The sequence below is a fragment of the Lissotriton vulgaris genome, chromosome 6, assembly GCF_964263255.1.
Source record: "Lissotriton vulgaris chromosome 6, aLisVul1.2, whole genome shotgun sequence".
Classification (NCBI taxonomy): Eukaryota; Metazoa; Chordata; class Amphibia; order Caudata; family Salamandridae; genus Lissotriton; species Lissotriton vulgaris.
The window spans coordinates 969,411,183-969,424,847 of NC_141694.1; the positions used below are offsets into that span (position 1 = coordinate 969,411,183).

The following is a 13,665-nucleotide window of genomic DNA, read 5'->3' on the forward strand; positions in this document are numbered from 1 at the left end:
TCATCTCTTAACTCTATTATTAAAACCATTGGCATTGCAAGACACTACCTGCAGCATTTTACTGATATTTTTTTCACAATAAACACTATCTGATCACAGAAACAAAAGACAAAACGTGCATAGGTCTTTAAACTTTTTGAACATGTGCTACATATTATTCACCAACCTGTGCCCCTGCCACCCTCCTCTCCCAATCCATTCGTAAATGGGATCCTAGGGTGCCCCACCCCCACATATGTGAAGCCCCTCCCCCTCCCTTCGTGACACTAACTATCCTCCACCTACTCCCTATGCTGGGGTGCAATGACATGACACCCAAGGTGATAAGGGGGCGGCTACCACTATCTAAAGAGATGAAAAAGAGAAAAGGAGAGAAAAAGAGTATAGAGCTAGACAGAAATGCCTCCATCCAATACCATCTAGAACTCAAAAAAGAAAGAGAGGAACAAAGCAGAGAAGAGGCAAAAAAGAAAAAAAAACACGACTGTAAGAACTCCTGAGCTGTTTCCACAGAGTGGAAAATCTGTAACCCGCTCTTTGTAAAACACTTTCAATTTTGATTGTTGGATTATGCCCCCCGGGGCCCCAAGCTGCTGAAAGGAATTAATCTCTGTGCTGCAAAAGCGGACATATCTGAATTTTGTTTTACATAAAAAATGATCGGAAGTCTGGAGTCTGGAGTCCTGGATGGCTTGTGCCAAAATCTTGTCCTAACAGTGCTTGGATTTTTAGTATTGGGGTACTGCATCGCTGGAACCCAATGAGCTCTAGTGATAGTGAGAACAGTTTGCAGAGTTGCCATTTCAGGGGAGGCATATTTAGAAATAAGATCAGAAACAACTTCCACCATTCTCGCTACCCTCAGGGACTCTTATAATACATAGATTACTTCTTCGTGAACGGTTTTCTGCATCGTCAAATTTGATTTGAAGACTAACGAGTTCGGACTGCAATTTTGAGATCCAACTTGTGTGTAGAGGCATCTTGTCTTCAAGGTCTGACACCCATTGTTCTATGTCGGTAATACGTGAAGAAAGCTGCATGATATCAGAGTGTATGGAACCTAACTGCGATTCCATTTTCTTTTGAACTTCCATCTGCGAAAGTTTTATACTTTGCAACAGTGTCAAAATCTGGTGTAACAGAGCATGAGACTTAGCCTCAGATGCTCCCAAGGATTCCAGAAATGTAGATTGGTCCGTCCCTGGGTTAGAGGAAACAACCACAGATGAGATTTCGCCTGAAACTTCAAGGGCGGTAGTGAATAAAGATGCACCAGGGAGTCTAATTGCTGAATACTCCCTTGAGACATCTGCTTCACAACTGTCATGGATGTCTGAAGTATATTGCTTTGATATTGTATGGTTAGAAGCTTTTGGATGAATGCTCGTTGCAATACCAGCAAATAATGGGTAAGTCCTGTGTTTTATTGCTCCCGAGGGCAGTTTTGATAAAGGTGTTATATCTGGTAGTGAGCCACTAGCTTCTACCCCGAGGGGGAGATCTGGCTTGTAGCACCTGGAGTGTTATCTGTAGAGTCTAGGGAACCTTTGGAGAATGTAAAATTCCAAGGTGTGGCCAGCTTGCAAGCCTCTTGCTCCATTGATTTTTTGGAGGGCAGAACCTTTTTAGGAGAAATAGCTTTGATCTCCCGTTTAATAACCCAGAATCCATCTCCTTCTCCATCTCCTTACCAGAAGAAATCCTAATGCAATTCTTTGCCGCCGTGTAATATTGGCTACTAGTCGGGGTTTAACAATACTGTCCCTGCAAAGTCTTTTCATGGCTTTCATAGAGCAATAAGCGCAGACAACTTATGCGCCTAAAAAGAGGGGCAAAGGCTGTACCCAAACCTACATGGGCCGCCACAGTGCCCACTTCTCCGGCCAGCAAGAAGAAAAACAGGAAGACCAAGGGCCCTAGCGATGAAGAGAAGCAATCGGCTCACATACCTAAAGAGGGCCTGGAGAGTCTGGAAGCACCTCAGAAGCTTTCTTGTGTAAGGAAATTGCCATAGGAGAGGAGCTCCCATGTAGGCAGGGCAGTTGAGGCACAACAGTGATGGAAAAAAAGAGCAGCTTCTCGTTGGTCAGCAATAACATATGCTTCAGTCGCCTGGCGTTACCGCTGCAGAATTCACAATAACGCCTTTAAAGTCCCATCCACCATCCGCCTTAGAAACTCCAGGGAAAAGAAAGTCAATCTGCAAACCACTTCCCTGAGCCACCTTCAGATTAGTGTGGAAGTTTCCTACTCCAGAGAGAGAAAATGAGAGCCCATCAGCCGTCAATCATCAACCCCTGGCAAACAAGAAAACCCGGCACAAAAAATTAGGGGAGTCACTTCAGCTTTTTTTTTACCCTGGATTAAAGAAATATTTAAGGAGTCCCTCTCGCAGGGACTGAATTCGACAATGCAACAAAATATCCGTGGCCATGAATCCATCGTAGGCCGCCTTTCGTGCTTTGGAGAAAAATAAAAGCCGCTCCTCCTCTCTGAACTGTTGTGAGAGAGCCGCCCACCCCGCCTCGCCTTCCCTCGCGGAGCATGACGGGAGCTCCTACTATCTTGATATGGACTGCCTCTTATCCTATTGTTTTCCCCAGCTCCTTGCTTCTGCACTACTGAGGGAAGGGGTGAGTGCAATAACAAACGGCCACATGAGTGCTCATCAGATGAGTATCGTCAGACCTACAGGGATGCCACTCATAGGCAAAACTGGAGGACCGGCATCAGCAGCAGGGGCTGGGTAGCATTTAGCTGTGAGCAAGCCTCTAATGTTTCTGTCCCGTTTCTCAACACAGAGGCTAGGGTATGTATAAACAATAGCGCACTACTTTCAGAGCGCCTCCATAGTGACAGGGGACAGGGCAACAAGACACCTCCTGCTGTCAACACCTAAGCCACTGTTCCCCACTCCTGCCACATACTCTATCAAGGAGACTTCTCCTTCTCCCACAGCCTAGTATGGTACTGCTGACCTTTTAAGAATGGACAATTGCCATTTGTACATTATGTCCTTCACAAAGATTAGGGAATCATGGTCTTGGTGAACTTCACATATGAGCAGGCAGAAGTAATTGCAGGCAGCAGGAACGGTTTGGGAACGCTTGGTGATACTGGTAAACAGCCATTTTCAATGACTCATACACTCACACAAACACCTGAAATTGTATGTAAAGCTCCTCAAAATTTCCTACACGTAGAGACTACCACATTATTGTGGTCCAAAATAGTTTGCCAGTCGAGCATATCATTGAGCAACACTGTTTTACATACAGCATTGTTCTTTCATGCTGGGTTTTCTTTGTTTTTTATTTAATTGGCTTAGATATGCTGCTAATTTAAATTTCAACTTTTTTCTACTGCTTGCCAATTAATTGGACTAGAGTTAATAAGTCTCATTTACATGAACAAACGTACCCTGAAGATATGCTGGAAACATCTGAGATATATTCAGTGTTACTATTAGTTTAACTGGCAAGACATCTATCTCTCTAGAGCAATAAAATGTATATTAACATGAAGCAAAGGCCAAGGTGTTGCAAATTGATACGGACATTGCTGCCTTTAAAGAGAAAAAATATACGAAAATGCTGCAGTATTTTTAACAGATGCATTTGTGAGACATTTCCATTCTTGGTGCATATTTTAGTGTTTATGTTGTTTTTGTATACCATTTTTTCAACACTTTAATTTAATCTATTAAAATATTCTTGACATATATGAGCTGCAGAGGGTATTTCTTGCCACGGCTATTTTTGCCATGAGGGTTCCCTGTTTCAACGTTCCACTGGGAGCTTTCATACAGAACAGCATTATAGAAAATTACGATGTACAGATATAAGTGGGTGAATCACCGGGGAGCACATCATAAAAAAGAGATGACAGGTTCATGTTACTACAATAGAGCTCTAAGAGAGAGAGAGTGAAAATGAAGTCTATAGAAAGAAGAATTCAGATTTATAACAGATTCCATTCTAATGGGATGTGACCAACAGTAGTTTGTAAGTGGAAATCACTCCCTAAATAATTGTGTGACATATCGATCCTGCTTTGATCTGAACTCTGACCATTGGAGGTCATCTGATCATCTTACTATTCCAGGGAAAGCAAAATCACGTATTATTAACCATTATCGACTCTATTTATGTATATATGTATGAATGTATACATGTATGTATGTATCAACCTAGCCAGTGCTGTTGCAAATTCCACGCTTCCTCAGCTGGAGCAGAGAGGCTGCTTCTAGGCCCCTCGTGCCGATGACCCGGGATGGGGTAAGGCCAGGGCGAAGTGGGCAACAGCCCTGACCCCACCTTCCATGGAACCTTTGGTAAAGTGAACTTTCTAGCTCACTTCTGTCTAGTCTCCTTCCCAGGCTTTAAAATTGAATTGAGTATTGTTTGGCACATTGGGACTTGAATTAGCAGAAAATTGGTGATAAAATTCAAAGATGTAACGAACATGGGCCATATTATCAAGAAAGGGCGATACATTATCCCTGGTGATAACCTGGGCTGCTATGGGAATTCAATAGGGCATATTATCAAGCCCATTATCACCGCTTTAGCAGCAGTTTCCTGCCGATAAAAGCGGCAATAATGTATTGCCCTTTCTTGTTAATATGGCCCACAGGCACCCAAAATAGCTCTTGCCTGGGGGCTACAAAGTCCACACCGCTCCATCAATGCACCCTAGTCTTCAAGCTAGCACAACTATTTCAACACACTTGCCTATCAATGTAAGGCCTACTTACTGCAACTGGATCTTTGCAAGTATTTACCACAGTCAGTACTTTTGCCCTGACATTTGACCCTGTGTACAGGTCAGGTCCTATTTGATCTCTCTGAATATACTGAGCTGTGTTGACATAATCTTATCAAATAATCTAAGATAACGCTCTTAGGCAGGACCGGAAACAGCATTAATGTCAAGAACATTTGAGGCAAGGTGTCCCAACAGATAACAGTTCTGACAGCAAATAATTCAGTTTAGTCAATAAATGAGCCTAAATCCAAAAGGATATAGGCAGGTAATTTACAAACCATGAAGGGTTATTCTTAGATTAAGGAGCAATATAGAAGGCAAAAATATAGGGTTAGTAAAAATGCATGGTAAATCACTATAGGGAATTAGCATAAGGCTCAATCAGATGCAGCAAAGAGTCTGACCGAAGGCAAGATAAATTATTCTAAGTCCAAAGTATAAGACTGGCCGACAAGGGCCTAATCTCTAGAGTCAGAGAGTCAGAATACTGGCTCACCTGCAGAATGTTCCAACGTTTGTAGACGAATTAATTATTAAAGTCAGTAAAAATCACACAGTCAGCATAAGGTGAGCAAAGCTTAACAAATCTATTTCAGAATCATACAAGGCCATTTACTGCCACCATTCTTTGCGCTATCCCCTAACAAAATAGTATTCAGACCTATTCTAACCTAACATCATTGGATATGGTAATACAAATCTAGTTACAAAAATAACAGATGTCTTATAAACAGTGATTCAGGCTGGAAGAGCCTTGAATGTTCTAAATATCCGTAGTTCTTCGAGAACACCATGTCAACACGCAGCCGCAGTGCACATTTTGACTATGTGTGGTGTCAGAATGAAAAACAAAAACGCATATTATAGCTGCATTGAAAGCAAGAACGCATTTTATGCTAAAAAATAGATCAAAAAGTAAAAGCACTGTGAACAACAACCACTCACATTCTGTTAGATGTGTATTTTTGGTAAATATTTTAAACAAATGACACAATCACCATATTTTACTGCTAAATTGCAATTAGCCGACATGTCATATTTCAGGAATTTCTCATACCATGCCCAATGTAAAAATCCTGAAACTACGACAACTAAGCCAGAGCAGATCAATTATCACCCAGGCCTAGTATTAATACTACCATTGACTATTTAAGCTTATTCTAACATTTCAGGTTCTGTTGCGTGCATTGTAATTGATTATGTTATCATTATACTGAATGTGGCTTCTATAGAAAGACTTTAGTGTGAATAACAGGACTAAAATTCAGTTATTCACTACAGTGACATCATAATAGGGGTTAAGCACAGTGGTTAGCCACTTTGCTTTCTCACGGCTATGACATCACCCAGGGGAAACACTCACTTCCCCTTTTTTGTGCACATCATCAGGATTTCCAAATACCTGAGCGTGACGGCGTAATGGTGATTGATGGTTTCACCCGCCTTCTCCCTCCACTTCTGTCTTCCATATCATGCAGACAGAACTGTGCCAGCACCAACTGCCATGTCACCTGTCAGCACTGATCTCATCTCTGCTTACCGGCCCTGACAGGGGAAAGGTAGCCACACTGACAAACCACCATCAAAGAGCTGTTGTCAGCGTGATGTTGGTTTTCTGCTCCCAGTGTAAGAACCAGGAGAACAGCTTTGGGCAGCACTGGGCTTTTAGGGAGTGGGCTGGTACACAGTCTACGCCAGGATGGTGGGTGCTGCAGTAGGTGGCAGTTGTGGGTGACTGGCGTCCATGCATTTTTTTTGTTTAGTTTGTTTGAAGAGTGGGTGATGAGTATATGCAGAAGGGAAATTTATGTGAGTGGATAGCAGTAGGCAAAGCATTATTTTTATATTTGAATGTTGGTGGGATGGGTTCTTTCAGAGAGTGGTGGGTGTATCTTGCAGGAGACTAGCTATGGGGGAGTGGGAACTTATATGTTGAGGGTTTATGGCAGAGGAGTTTTTTTTTATACTAATTTTGCATGTAATACATGGTTCTGCATTTCTCTTCTGCCCTTCCGTATTGATTGGAAAAAGGAGCAAATTATTTTGGCATGCCACATACAACATAAAAGTATAGATGGCTGAACTGTCAGTACCGGGTTTTTTTTTCACCTCGGGGTTCCGAAAGACATAATAGGCAACTCAAGCTGCTTTACCCTTCTTATCTACTTGGTGTCATAAAAAAATCTCTTCCATGTAAAGCATCCCTGTTATTCACAGTTACCCATCAACAATTCTGTACATAGTAAATGGGTGAATGCTATAAATCTTTCATTTCCATAACACAATTTCCCAGTCATTCAGTATTTATACAACCAAGGCAGATCCTATGCTCTCAATTGAAGACCGAGTCACCAGCACACTGGCCTAAAATCCCAAATGTACACATCCGGTGAAATTTGTTATGTAGGCAAACAACTTGATGTCATTGCAACACGTTGTCTTTAGCCTCAATGTTTAGGGGCACTTACAAGTAATTAAGCCTGAGTTAGCCTAAAAAAAAATTGTCATTTATATTCTGGGGAATATTTACGAGCCCCTTCTGCCACTGGAGCGTCACTTTTTTGATGCTCAGGCGTTTCAAATCACTAAATCATATCTATGAGGTCACCCATAACCACTATGCATGGCTTTAAATTGCCTCATAGATATGGATTAAGGCAAGACACTGCAAATCGCTGCATTGCCTTATTTTGCACTGGGGAGACAGTCCATGGGCCTTGCAGTGGGCTTTCCCATGCAACACTTATGGATTTTGATCAGTGGCGTGGGAAGGGGGGAGTGATGACTGCGGGCTGCCCCGGGTGGCATCACTGAGGGGGGTGACAAAATAGCAAAAATATGTGTTTCAAAGACCTATTTTTGCCATGTTGTTAAGCCAGGGGTGACAAGAAATGTTCCACACCCGGGTACCGCCTGACCTTGCTACGCCGCCCGGGTACCGCCTGACCTTGCTACGACACTGATTTCGATACTTCCTCGAGATTTTTGAGAGAATGAAAACCTGGGGAGCGCCAAAACCTTACTCATCCCGAGGTGAGGCGTAACCCTCCTGCACGGGTGCCTGTGTTGGTGCTAGGCTACAGAAATTGCGCCAGCACAGGGGCAAAGGACAGGAATGCACTGTATTGCATAAATATGGTGCATTTCTGCCCTTTCACTTTAGTGTAGGGCATCACAGTGAGCTGACTTGCTGCGCTGCCCTACGCCAAATCCGCGTAAATGAGGGCCATAGTTTAATAAAGCGCAGTGCAAGTTGATTGAACATCTCTGTAACAAGTCTATTAACTCGCTGTATTGTCTTAATGGAACACAAACCTGTTCACTGCAGATAAAATGTAACATTCTGCAGTAAGTACATCGACTGCCTGAGCTCCTTTATGGTGATTTGTGCTCTGAAACAAATACATTATTCACCTGAACTATTTTCCCAGTATCATAATTTGAGAGTGCTGGATAACTAGATATGTTGATCATTCTATCTTAAAACTCTCTGTTCGTAAAAAATAAAGCAGGCCAGGCAAGCTTTACTATATGAGTTTTTCTTGAAACTTCTTTGGTTGGAAGACTTTGAGAAAATAATGCTAGTTCTTGAGAGAAGCCCTCTGAATTGGCCTGGAAAATGTGTAGCATTTGGCAGCTTTCTTTGAATAGTGTACTGTTGTGTGTATCATGTTGCCTCATGTAACAAATATTCTCAGAGTTAGACTCCCTGCACCTTGAGTCTGCCTTTGCATTTTCAGGCTCACTTGCTAACAGCCATTGAGAATGTGATTCAATGTGAGGTTGAAATTACTTTTCTTTGGTACTCGTCTGAACCTAACTTGCTGCTAATAGAATGATGTACAGTAATGAGGCATTGTTTGGGTAGTGAAAATGGAATTGGTGATGATCCTATACTATGTTAAAGGGCCCAGGGAGAAAATTAAAAGCAAGGTAATTTACGATCATGATAAAGAACACTAAGGGGCAGATTTATAAGCCCCTTGCGCCTCTTTTACGCTGCCGTTGCGTCTCTTTTGTGATGCAGCGGCGTCGCAAAAGATGCGCCATGGTGCGGGGTATTCACAACGTGACGCATCTGGGAGATTCATCACGTTGTAAAGCCCTGCGCCATAAGGAGATGGTCCGGCTCAAGGGGGGGGGGGCGTTCCGGCACAGGAACGCCTCCTAAAAGTGGCTGAGTGAAATCTACAAGATTTCACTCAGTCACTTTTAGGCCAATGCGGCGTCAAATCCCTGCGCCTGCTTGAAGCAGGCGTAAGGCTTGACGCAGCATTGGACAGATAGGGCCCCCCCCAGAGCATTGCTGGAGCTGCGACGCGCTTGTGACGCAACTCCAGCAATGCGCCACTTTTACGGCACAGATGCGTCACGTATCTGTGCAGTTTTTGCCCCATGGTGGGCCGCATTGTAAATGCTGCGCACCATGGGTGGAGGAGCTGCGGCGCAAAATAACTGGTGCATCCCTGAAGATGTGCTAGTTATTGTAAATCTGCCCCTATGGGTTTACTAGTGACTAATGAATAGAGAGATGGGGCAGCACTCGGGCATATTTACAAGAAATTGGCGTAGGGCAGCATTGCAAATAATTTTGCTAAGCTACCTTATGCCAATTCGAAAGACAGTGAGCCAGCAGAAATGTAAAAATCATAATATATGACACATTTATACATAGAAAACACGAAAGGCTAAAAGAACACGTTGCACACGATAAACACACAGACAAGTGTAGTAAGAGGCACCATAAAACAGTGCTTCAAAATGTGAGATGAAGATAATACATTCATAAGGTAACATGAATACACATAAACAAGTTGAGATAATACATTCAAAATGCATATGTTGCTTATAGATGTATATTGATGAGAACTTTGATGCTATTTGGGGTGGCATAGTGATTTTTATGCATTTTGCTGAGAATGCACCAGTTGGACTAGTCGGCGCAAAAAAGCGTAACAATGAAGTACAGGCTAGAGATTTGAAAATGAATACCAGAGTTTATGTAGTTTATGAAATGTGAGAAATTATTTTAGTAGAGTAAAACATGTAAAAATGTGCCTTTATATGAATATCTGAAAACTTTGCGTTAGTAGGGTATTTCTAATGTTAGTTATTTTTTATATAATAATGATGTGTGAAATTGATATATTCTTAAATTTGAATTGAATTAATTTCATTATGTTTGAAGTAAAGTCAGAGCTCATTCCATTTAAACTCCAATGCTAACTAAAAGGCCTGCAAATGTTCTACTTATGCTGACATGTCCCCTGATTTAATAAAATGGATTGTCCTTTGCAAGTAAAATGTTGCATATTTTGTTCTCTACACCTCTACACTCTAACATTCTACAATGCTTTTTACAACGTTTACAGTAAAATATTTCTTCTCCACTGATGTTCGGCCTGTGAGGAGTAGCAAACTTTCATATCTCATGACTTACATGGGAAACCTCTATGAAGTTTCAAATCATATTCGATGACTTAATGAAAACTGGGGCATATGAGAGCCTTTTGATAGTGGTGTGATGCTATGCTATCCCGCTGGACTTTTCTAAAGAACTTATAAAAGAAGGAACCCCAAAGGAGGGGTAATGCCATTGATGTATGCTTCTCAATGGCCGCCATTCTGATTTTTCCTTCTCGTGCTCGATCATTTCTCTTGGACTGTTGTCAATGCTATAATCTGTAGCTGATAGGCCTTCTTTGTTGAAGCATTACTGTTTTTTAAATTCGTATTTTACCTTTTAGCTTTAAGTTAGTGGACTTGTCCTTAAAGGACATAAAGTTTTGCTTCTTCTGTTTTGCGTCTCAATTGCTAAGCTCTTGTTTTGCATAATTCTCACTCGAACAATAGCAAAAAGCTCAACTGTGCTTTTGAGCGTGGTAAATCATAGAGCAGAGTAAACACATGCATTTACATATCGACTTGAGAGCGTTTAATTTACTGCTGCTTAGAATACAATGCCAAACTCGGCGTTGTAACAGCGATTTCCACTTTTTATGTCCATTCCACAATTACAAAAGTCATACAAGTGAGGAAGGTGCGAGTCCTGGTGGTACTGTAGTGCGCTGTCAATGTATAAAGTATTACTGCCGGAGATAAGCCTCTCGTAATGGGCAATAACTGTCCCTGTGCTCTTTAATTCAAAGTACCCTCACGTGAATCAGAATGAAATCGATCCAACCAGCTTGCCCGAATATTCAATTTTTAGGAAAAGCAAAGGAAGCAAATAACCGCCACAATTTCTCTGAGCTTTGCACAAAAAACGGATTCTTTTGAATTGAGAAAAAAACGACTTAATAGTCCAACCCATGCACTTCCAGCGCTGATCAACTGGGGCAAATCGGAGGCCCACGTAGCCTCTGTGGCACAAGGGCAGCGGGGCAACCCCTCAACCTTTCAGGGGGTGGAGGACATTCAGCCTACTGCCAGCAAATATGGTGAGATATAGGAGACTCATATCACATTTTATACAGTGGCCACCTCATTTTGCTAGCCACTGCTCATCATTCTCATATTCTAAGAGGGATCCACCAGACAGAGCCTGAAGAAGGTGAAAGGTGATAACAGTGCTTCCTAGGTACAACACAAATGTTTACCTTCAATAAGGGCTGGACTAGGAGCCAAAAATGGCCCTGGCAAACTGATTGGCAGGCCCCCAGTAGCGTGAGGGGGAGTGCAGCTAAGCTGTTTTCTACGGCCGGTTTCGGCCGATTTTGTTACTGGGGGCTGATATTGCTGGCCCCCGGTAACAAAAATGGCCCCCCAGAAGTCCAAAACAGGCCCCCACCCTGGCGGCCTACTGGGGAAACGCCTGGTGCCCGCTAAGGCCAGTCCGGCCTGAAAGTCCATCTATAGAAATGTAATAATAATCAGATATTTCCGAAGTTACCAGGTAATTGTATTCTAGAACTGCACAGAGACGAGCGGGAACAATTCCAGACAACAGTGAAATATTCATGCCCGTATTCTGTACATGCTGCAATAATTCAACACGCAGTCTTACGATTCCCTGGTTTACAAATGCAATTTACTATATTTTATACTCGTGATGTTGCCCTACAGCTAGGCCAGAACAAAAACTGAGTTCAATGCGAAACTGCAGATGCAAGGTTTTATGAAGCGAAAGCCTTTGATTCTAGGGAATAATCTACAGTGTAATTTGGAAATAACATTCAATAGCTTCAAGTTAAAACATTTCCCAATCTGTTCTATTTTAATTGACATCTATTAAAAACAGCTGATTTCCTCCAAGGATTTCTTATTCAACTGAAAAAAGATTTCTTCTTCATTGCTTTGCCCTTCTGCTAGCTTTCTTCAATCCTACTTTTATACATTAAATAAGAAATGGATGAAAACATCTTTTTCAAAAATACAACTCTCAAAATTGAGTCGGAAAAGCTAAAGAATTGCTTGATTCTTTTCTTTTGACCAGAATGCAAATGTAACAGCTAGCAAAGAATAGTGGCCTGAAAAATTACACATGACCAATGTAAGATAGAGGTGGTTGTGGGCAAGTCTATGCACTAAATGCATACTTACATGCATGAATGCGGGCAAACACCCACATTCACATTTTTGTAAATATACAATAGGAAAGAGGTTACATATTGCCCATATCTGAATTTAGAAACGTGGATAAAATATTGAAAGGTAGATGCAAAACAGGAGAAAGATAGCTAGCGTGCCAGATACCATACAGAGTTGCCTGCAGTGGTGGCTCCCCCATTAGGGCGTGGGGTCGTCGCCTAACTGCTTTCTCGCAGTGCAAGAAGGCAGACACATAAATGTTAAAAACTACCATTTTATGTTTCTGCTTCTCGCACTGCGAGAAAGCAGAAATGCCTGGTTGGAGGCGGGCGGGTGGGCAGTGCTGCACGAGGGCAGGGCGGAAGTGGCTAATCCACTGTTGTGGGTACTGACTGTTTGGTCAGCCATAGGGCCAACCAACCCCGTCATGCACACTCTCCCTTTTTCTCTATTTAGGCTGCAGGCAGCTGCCTACATAGACAAAATGGCCTGGCTGGGGTGCTCTACGCTGCGCCTCACCAATCACAACACTGCCATTGCAGCGTTGTGATTGGCTTAGGGGAGCAGGAGGAGGGAGGCTGTCTAAAATGTGCCAGGAGCAGCAGGAGCTGAGGCCAAGGCACGAAATACGGTCGCAGAGGAAGGTACGTTTTTTTTTTTTTTTTTTTTTATTTAAAAAAAAAATTAAAACCTTTATTCAAAAAGTGCACACAGCTATTCAGCCTAACATCCCGGAGGCAAGGCAGCACGGTGAATCAGGAGAGCAATAGTGCAAGAACGATTGTCATAGTACAATGAAGGTTGTTTTTATAATTTTATGTCTTAAAAGGAACATAGAACAAAGAAAGGAGGAAAACGCCAAGGGCGCTAAGAGTGGCAATGGAGTAGAAGAAGCCTTCGAGGTGTTGGAAGCGGGGCAAGGGGGCAGCGAGTGCAGAAACACGGATACAGGAGAATAGATCAGGATGAAAGGGGGGAAGAAGAAGAAACAGGATTCAGCAGTGCAACGTATCACAGTTGGTGCCACAGGTTATGGTGACAGGTGTTCCTCCAAAGAGACAGGTTCCGGGGGCAAACAAATATCTCCCCTATAGGCATTCCAAGCACCCCACACTTTCGACCACTTTTTGGGCTTACCCCTGGCAACATAAACCGTCTTTTCCCTAAACATACACCAATACATGTTGGCTTTCCATTGCACCACCAGGGGAGCCGTCGGAGCTCCCTATTTCTGCGCGATATCGCGCTTGGCCACCATGTTGCCAAGGGACACCCACTGCGTCTGGGCCACATTGTGATCGGATGGTTCCCAGATGTTGAGGAGACATCTCCTAGCTTCCGCAGTCGTCACCACCCCAGTCACCT

General features: G+C 42.7%; 1 protein-coding gene across 7 annotated transcripts in view; it reads right to left on the bottom strand.

Moving 5' to 3' along the window:
• Positions 1–13,665, bottom strand: part of LAMA2 (laminin subunit alpha 2) — a 3,858,378-nt gene that overhangs the window by 3,563,897 nt on the left and 280,816 nt on the right. The gene's annotated exons all lie outside the window — the stretch shown is intronic.